This window comes from Capsicum annuum, chromosome 7 (assembly GCF_002878395.1).
Source record: "Capsicum annuum cultivar UCD-10X-F1 chromosome 7, UCD10Xv1.1, whole genome shotgun sequence".
NCBI classification, from domain to species: Eukaryota; Viridiplantae; Streptophyta; class Magnoliopsida; order Solanales; family Solanaceae; genus Capsicum; species Capsicum annuum.
Window position 1 is genome coordinate 39,108,341 of NC_061117.1, and position 9,546 is coordinate 39,117,886.

Below are 9,546 nucleotides of genomic sequence, written 5' to 3' on the forward strand. Positions count from 1 at the left end.
CCCTATTTGGAAGAGGGTCAGTATCATGCCATAGGTACTGATACTAGCTGTATGGATCCACTATATAGATATGCTATCATGAAGGACTAAAGATGTCAAGACTAAACTGACGGGTGACCCCTGGGAGGAATTCAAGCCTAAACTGATGGGTGATTCCTTATATCCTATGCTGGATAAAGAGCTCCAGAGTACAAAGATTTCTACTAACGACTCTGCCTATCTAACAGGAAAGCCACCACCCTTACACTCACTCGGTGATAAATCCTACTCCCAACTGAACTGAATTGGAATACTGGACTATTCTAAGTTTAACTGATTATGATAATGACTGAACTAATAATACTCATAAATTATTTTTAAAACTATTCTGAAGTAACTGAGACTAAGTAAACAACTATGTTTTTGGGGATTCATTAACCCTAGGACTCGATAGCAATAATAGCAAGATAGTGCTAAAGCTTTAGGGATATAATATGAAAGCATTGTTGAAAATTTCATTCTTGTAAGAATTTCTTCACACACTTTCAACGCATGGTTTAAGCTAAGCATTGAAATAGTTTAAAGCTTGTAGTAATAACATAATTTCAACACCAACGTCATTAATGATGAATTAAATCAATGAACAACAACCTTTAAACATATGGGGTTTAATATCAACAACAATTTTATGTAAACATGGTATAGGACCAAAGTTCATGGGAATTCATGGTTAAAATCACAATTAAGATCACAAATAACTTTTAAAGATCACAACTTAAAATTTAAGCATTGATACTTGGACTCCATGGGTGAAAGGGATCCATGAATGAACATCTAACATACTTGAGTTGATGAATTCGTGAGAGTTATAAGGGTTTTTCTAAAGATTTGATCTTGAATCTTGAAGGCTAGAGTTTTGTTCTCGAGAGAAGATTAGTTTCTTGAAGAGTAATTATGAGTATTGGGGCACATAATTCCCCTTTAGAGTTTTAATTGAGTCCTTTGGATGATTTTAGGGCCTTTGGAAAAGACCAAACAGTACTTGAAATTTAAATCAAAAAAGTTGGAAATCTGTATTTTTGGCTCCCCCTCAATGCGGTGCAATCACGTCGGTCCACTTGAAAACTGACAGTCTCTATTTTACCCTATGACATGATGCGGTACTATCGCGTTGTGCCAATGGAATGGACAATCTTGATTTGGCAACTTGGCGCGATGCGGTGCCAATCGCGGTACCTCACTATTATGTGATGAACGCGAAAATACCCCTTGGTGTGATACGGTGCTTACCACAGTGGTTCACTAGAGAAGGACTAATTTGATTTTTACCATCACCACAATGCGGCCTTATCGCGTTGGGCTACTATTTTTCACTAAAAGTACAATAACTTCTTACTCGAGTATTTGATTAAGGAAAAATTGGTATCGTCAGAAAGATAATTCAATTTTCCATCATTTGGTGGCTCTTAAGCTAGAAAATTCTAACTAGAGAAACAAATATGCTCGTTTGAAGTTGACTAAGGCACGTTCTTCTCAAAAACTCGATCGATAAAGAATATTTTGATTTGTCAAATAGCTGGGAGTTATTTAAGTCCTTAATATACCTCAAACTTTCTCATAAAACTACCAAAAATACAATGTACTATGCATTAGCTTGAAACATGGTTCTAATAAAGGTTTGGATAATTTGGGGTATTATAATATCACCCCTTGGGATCATTCGTCCTTGAATGAGATTGGTTAAGATGAAAGAACTGAGGAATTTAGGTTACATGTTGAACATACATAATGAAAACATGATTGCATTACTGATTTTGAAACATGACTCATCACCGAACTGATTCTATGAATGAATAACTGACATGAGAATGTTATCCAGCTAAAATAAGCATAGAAAAGATGAATTCTAAGAAGATTGTTACCTTAAGCTAAATCTGAGTTTGCCGAGAAAATATAAGGGTACTTGGTTCACATATCATCTTCTGCTTCCCAAGTGGCTCCCTCAACTGACTGATGCCACCGATGAACTTTAACTAAGGAAACTTCTTTGTTCCTCTATCTACGATTTTATCAATCAAAGATCTAGGTTGGAATTCCTTCGTAAGAAAGGTTGTTCTGAACAACTATGCTTTCTAAGGGAACAACTACAACTGGGTCACTAATACATTTCTTTAAAAAAAAGATATGGAATAATGGTTGCACTGATACTAAGTCTACAGGCTACTCAAGCTCATAAGCCACCTTTCTAAAATTTCTCAAAATTCTATAAGGGCCAAAATATCGACGACTAAGATTCCCCTTATTACCAATCCTCTTTACTCCTTTCATGGGAGAGATCTTTAGATATATGAAGTCTCCAATCTCAAACTCAGTATCCTTTCTCCTTATATCTGCATAAGATTTACGTGGGCTTTGGGCACCTTAAGCCTTTCCCGAATTAGTTGAACTTTCTCTAAAGCATCAAAATCCAAGTCAGGACTTATCAAAGCACTTTTACCTATCTCAAACCAACCAATCGGAGATCTAAATCTCCTTTCATATAAAGCCTCAAATGGAGCCATCTAAATACTGTAATGATAGTTGTTATTATACGTAAACTCAATCAAAGAAAAGTGGTAATCCTAACTTCCCTTAAAGTTAACAACACAACCTCTTAACATATCCTCAATTGTCTAAATGGTCCTTTCTGTCTGACCATCTGTCTAATGGAGAAAGGCTGTACTAAGTTGAACTTGGGTACCAAGACCCTTCTGAAAACTTTCCAAAAGTGAGAGGTGAATTGAGTATCTCTATCTGAGATGATAAACAATGAAACACCATGCAACCAAACCAACTCTCTAATATAGAGCTTGGCATAGTCCTCAACTGAATAAGAAGTATGGACTGGCAAAAAATAGGCTAATTTGGTCATGCTGTCCACAATGACCCAAATCGGATCATGCTACTTATGAGTATGAGGTAAAACTGTCACAAAATCCATGCTCACCACCTCCCACTTCTAAGTGGGAATACTAAACTCCTACATAGACCCACTAGGCTTCTGATGCTCAATCTTAAACTGTTTACAAGTGGCGCCCTTAGCTACAAACACTACAATATCTATCTTCATTCCACTACACTAATAGATTTCCCGCAGTTCGTAGTATATCTTTGTGGCCCCTGGATGAATCATGTAGTGTGCACCATGCTCTTTTACAAGAATTTCTTGTCTCAACTCATTAACACATAATACATAACACAAAGTCTACCCTAGTAACGCAACACACCATCTCCCCCTTGAGAGAAAGCCTCCACTTTCTGATCACTGCTTGAATCCTTCAACTTCACAAGACCAAGATCCCAATCTTGGTTTTCTTTTACTTCAGTATCAAAAGAAGATTCTAAACTATTCTGAACCCTAATGCTAACCTCACTTAAATCAACCAAATGAACACCTAACCTAGAAAGATAACGAACTTCCTGAACTAACATTTTCTTATCATCCTCAACATGAGAAACACTACCAATATACAATCAACTTAGGGTCTCTACCACTATATTGGCCTTACCCGCATCATACAAAATACTCATATAATAACCTTTCAATAATTCCAACAATCTCCTCAGGTACCGATTCAAATCCTTCATCGAAAACACATACTGCAAGCTTTTGTGATCTATGAACACATCAACATACACCCTATATAGATAATGCCTCAAAATTATCAAGACAAAAACAACAGCTCAAGATCATGGGTAAGGTAATTATTTTCATGGGGCTTAAGTTTTCTAGAAGCATAGGCCACAACTTTACCCCTCTGCATCAAAACACACCCAAACCAACTCTAGAAGCATCATAGTGCACAACAAACCCATCTAAACTATCAGAATTGTCAAAATTAGGGTTGTGGTAAGTCGAGTTTTAAAATCTTGAAAACTATTCTTATAAGAATCTGACCCCTAAACCGTAACTTTCTTTTGAGTCAATCTGGACATGGGAGATGTAATAGATGAAATTTCCTTAACAACCCATAGGTAATAGCCAACCAAACCTAAGAAACTCTTGATATATGATGGAGAGATAGGCTTGGGATAGTTTGTCATGCTTTGTCCTTTTGAGAATCGACTCTAATGCCATCACCGAAAACAATATGGACAAGGAAAGCTACTGATCTTAGCCAAATTAGCACTTACTGAATTTAGCAAACAACTGATGTTCTCTAATAGTCTGTAATACTATTTTTAGGTGGTCTGCATGGTTGTTTCCATTACAAGAATAGACAAGAATGTCATCAATGAAGACTATGAAGAATATGTCCAAGTACTACTTGAACGCAGTGTTCATCAAGTCCATAAAGGTTGTTGGGGCATTGGTGAGACCAAATGATATGAATAGAAACTCGAAGTGACCATACAAAGTTTTGAAAGTTGTTTTTAGAATTTTCATATTCTTTGACTCTGAGCTGGTGATAGATGGATCTGAGGTCTATGTTAAAAAATAACTGGCATCCTGAAGTTGTTCAAAAAAGTCATCAATTCTGGGAAATGGTTATTTGTTCTTGATTGTGACTTTGTTTAACTGATGGTAGTTAATACACATTCTAAGAGAATCGTCTTTCTTAAACACGAATAAAACTGGTGTGCCCCATGGGGAAATATTGTACCTGATGAATCTCTTATCTAGGATACCTTTTAACTATTCTTTCAACTATTTGAGTTCGTCCAGAGCCATTCTATATGGAGGAATAGAGATAGGATGGGTTTCTTGAAGATGGACTATTTCAAAGTTAATTTCCCTTTCGGGAGAAACTCTGCGAAGATCTTCAGGGAACACATTTGGAAATTCCCTTACTACTAAAACTGACTTAAGATTTGGAGTCTCAAAATTAGTCTTTGACTTAGAAAAGATAATAAATACACCCCTTGGATATCATTTACCTCGCCAATGTACAAAATAAGTTGACACTTAAGCACTGTAGTACTAAATTTCCATTCAAGGATTGGTTCATTTGGAAACTGAAAATAAACTACTCTATTTCTGCAACCCACTGAAGCATAATAGGAATGGAGCCAATCCATGCCAAGAATAATGTCAAAATCCATTATCTCTAGTTGTACAAGGTCAATTGAAGTATCTTTCTGAGACACTATAACTGGGCAGTTCCTGTATACCCGTCGGGCAACAATAGAGATGCCTACCTAGGTAGACACTGAAAAGGGTTCTACTAAAATCTCAGGAGTAACAAAAAAAACAACAGTTATATAAGGGGTTACAAAAGAAAGAGAAGCTCTAGGGTCTAGTAAAGTTAAACATGTCAATGAAAGACTTGCAACATACTAGTTACTATGTCAAGAGAACTATCCTGATTTTACCGGGACTGAAGTACATAGAGCCTGTTCTGACGCTGACCATAAGTAGCACTAAAAGCAGCACCCTACTGAATCGGGTGGCCAGCTGGAACTGATGACTGATGGAACTGGCCCTATTGGCATAAATCCCTACCTTTCTGAGCAACTACTCAACACTCCTGAATTTAAGAGCCTGACTTGCCATAACCAAAGCATATATCACTGCCAGCTCTACACTCACCATGAAAGTTTCTACCATATTTCTGGCAAAGAGGATTTGTACGACCACTGTTTACACTACCTTGGTACTTAGATCTTGACGCTCTATCTCTATTATTATTTTTGAATTTGGGTACTGGGGCACTAACTGAATATGGAGTTGGGACAGAAGATTTCTGGCAAAACTGAGGATGTTTACTACCTTCTGACTTTGGCTGAGTAGAATTAAATCTACCTATTCTAGCCTACTTTTCCTCTCTCTCCTTCTACTTATCCTTCTGCTTCTCAATCTATTGAGCATGGAATATAATCCTGATATGTCACTATCCTTAATTAACATAGCAGTCCTGCACTCTTTGACTACACTATTAGATACCCCAGACACAAACTTTCTCATCCTATACCTGCTATCAGCTAACACATGATGAGCATAACTAGATAGCTTAGTAAACTTAAGGGAATACTCCTTCACACTCATGTTGTCCTATCTTAAGTTGATAAATTCTAACACTTTGGCTTCACTCAGCTCCAGCGAAAAGAATCTATCTAAAAAGGTTGTAGCAAACTCCTCCCATTCTGTAGGCCCTTGATTTGTGCATCTATCCCCTTTCCAATACTTAAACCAAGTATGGGTTACATCCTACAGCTGGTAAGAAGCCAATTCATCACTATCACTAGAAGTCACCTCCATAATAGTTGTTACCTTCTGGACCATGTCTAAGAATTTCTGTAGATCCTCTTTAGATTTGGATCCCTAAAATAGAGAAGGACTCATTCGGATAAAGTCTCGAATCCTAGCTGTAGAAGTATTAGCAACTGGGTTGGCTGGAACTATGATTGGATAAACATTTTGAGATGTTATAGAGTGAGCTAGAGTCATAAAAGAAGTTCTGAACTCTGTATGAGAAATGTGCTCGTTCAGGGGATCTTTCTGAATGGGCAGAGGTGCTGGATGGTTCACAATTCTTCTTCTATTTGTCTTTCTAGGAGGTATGTTCTGTAAACAGAAGGAAGAATAGATTAGACAGGGAGTTTAACATGAGCTCCTTCTCAGTCGCGCGACATGAACACTAAAAGAAGGGAAACTTTTCTTAAAAAGTCTCAAAGACTTTTGTCCATAAGTGTGGCGCACTTGACACCCATGCATAAAACTCTACTTGACATGACTTTCAAACTTCTTTGGACACTTTAAAACCTTAGGCTCTTATACCAAGTTTGTAACGCCCCGAGAGTACACCATTGGCATCACACATGCTTGTGGGCTTGAGAGACCACAAACTAACCCATGAGATGATACCTGCTATGAACATTGAATAATGTAATAATATATGTGGAAGAATAACCGATAAGCCATAAGGTTTTAGCAACTTTAAAAAATACTAGATCATGAATCTGGAAACAACTACTGGAAAAAATATCTAAAACAAATAAAATAATAACAAAATAGACTAATTGTTGGTACTAGTCTGAAAAACCTCTATTGACTGACTGTGGAGCTGATGGGATAAACCCCCAACTAACTTCGACTGAATAGGAAATACTAAAAATGAATGGATAATCTGGGTGAATAAAACATGTCCTTAAAGTATGAGGACTCACCGCTACTACTGTTATTAGTTCGATATATCTATGGGCAATCTGGGAACTGAGTATCCGAACCTATGATATGATACATCATAGTGCAAGAAATAAGAATGCTATCAGCACTTTAAAAGTATAGGTATGCTAAATGAGGTAGGTTGATTTGCATGGTTACATGCAAAGGAGTAATATTGACTGAATGAATTTCATGAAGTATTGAATTGAATGCATGAGTTTGTAAATACTGAAAATGCATGACTAAGCATAAAACATGTTCTGAATAAAATTTATAAACTGAAATACTAAAATCTGATAACAGAATAACTGATATCTTTGTGCTATGGTTAATATAAGCCTGAGATGAAGTATCCCGAATACTGAACTGAGACTATGGGAGTTATCATCTAACTGACATGCCCCAATGAGCAAATGGGGGTCCAACCTATAACCCCAGTTACAAGTGTGTCGGTATAGTGCCGCGGGTACTAACACTGGCTGTGTGGATCTACTATACTGATATACTGTCCTGAAGGACTAAGTGTGTCAAGCCTAAACTGGCGGGTGACCCCTGGGAGGTAGTCAAGCCTGAACTGATGGGGGAATTCTCATATTCTATGCTGGCTACATAGTTTTGGAGTATAGAGACAGCCACAAATGACTCTTCCTATCTAACGGGAAATTCTCCATGCCTGCACTCGCTTAGTGCTAAATCCTACTTTAAACTGAAATGACTTAAAATACTGGATTGTTCTATGTTTAACTGATTATTATAATAACTGAAGTGATAATGCTTATAAAATATTTCTCAAATTATTCTGAAGTTATTGAGGCTAAGTAAACAACTATGTATTCGGGTATTCATAACCCCCACGACTCGATAGCAATAATAGAAAGATAGTACTAAAACTTTGGGGACATAATATGAAACCATTCTTCCAAATTTCATTCTTGTAAGCATTTCATCAAACACTAGTAGTGCATGGTTTAAGCTAAGCATCCGAATAGTTAAAAGCTTGTAGTAATAACATTATTTCAACACCAACATCACTAATTATGAATTAAATCAGTGAACAACAATCTTTTGACATATGGGGTTAAAAACAACAACAATTTCATGTAAACATGATATAGAATCAAAGTTCATGGGGATTCATGGTTAAAATCACAATTAAGATAAAAAATAACTTGTAAAGATCACAATTTTAAATTTAAACTTGGATACTTGGACTCCATGGGTGAAAGGGACCTATGAATGAATATTTAACATACTTGAGTTGATGAATTCGTGAGAGTTCTTAGGGTTTTTCTTAAGATTTGATCTTGAATCTTGAAGGCTAGAGTTTTGTTCTCGAGAGAAGATTAGCTTCTTGGAGAGGAATTTTGAATAATAGGGAACACAATGCCCATTTAGATATTTGATTTCATGCTTTGGACGAGTTTAGGGCCTTGTCAAAAGACCAAACAGTCCCTAGAATATAAATCACAAAAGTTGGAAATCCCAAATTTTGGCTCTAGCGTGACGCGATGCAATCACGTTGGACCACTCAAAAATTGACAATCCTATTTTACCCTAGGTGTGATGTGGTACTATCACATTGTGCCACTGGAATGGACAATCACGATTTGGTACCTTGAGTTTTTGGGAGTCAATATTGGTGCCTCACTGGAAAGTTAAGAATGAAAAAATTCTTCTTGGCACGATGTGGTGCTTACCGCGGTGGTCTTGTGCAAAAGGACTAATGTGATTTTGCCCATCACCGCGACGTGGCCTCATCAAATTAGGCTTCTATTTTCACTAAAAGTGACATAACTTCTTACCCGACTATCGATTTAAGGTAAATTTATATTGTTGGAAAGTTAATTCAATTTCCTATCATTTGGCAGGTTTTGTTCTTGAAAGTTTGGAGTATAGAAAAAGATATGCTCATTTGAAGTTGAATAAAAGATATTCTTCCCAAAAACTCAATTGGTAAGGAATATTTTGATTCATCAAATATCTGGGAGTTATTTGACGCCTTAATATACATCAAACTCACTCATAAACTACCAAAGAACTACAATGTACTATACATGAGCTTGAATCATGGTTCTAGCATAGCTTTGGATTTTTTAGGGTATTACAATATCTCCTCCTTGGGATCATTCGTCCTTGAATGAGATTGGTTAAGCTGAAAGAACTGAGGAATTTAGGTTACATGCTAAACATACATGATGAAAACATGATTGCATAACTGAGTAAGAAACATGACTCATGATTGAACTGATTATGTGAATACATGACTGACATAAGAATGATATGAATCTAAAACTAATCATGGAAAAAGTGGATTCTAAGAAGATTGTTACCTTAAGCTGAATCTGAGTTTTCAGAGAAAATATGAGGGTACATGGTCTGCATATCTGCTTCTACTTTATAAGTGGCTCCCTGGATGGACTGAT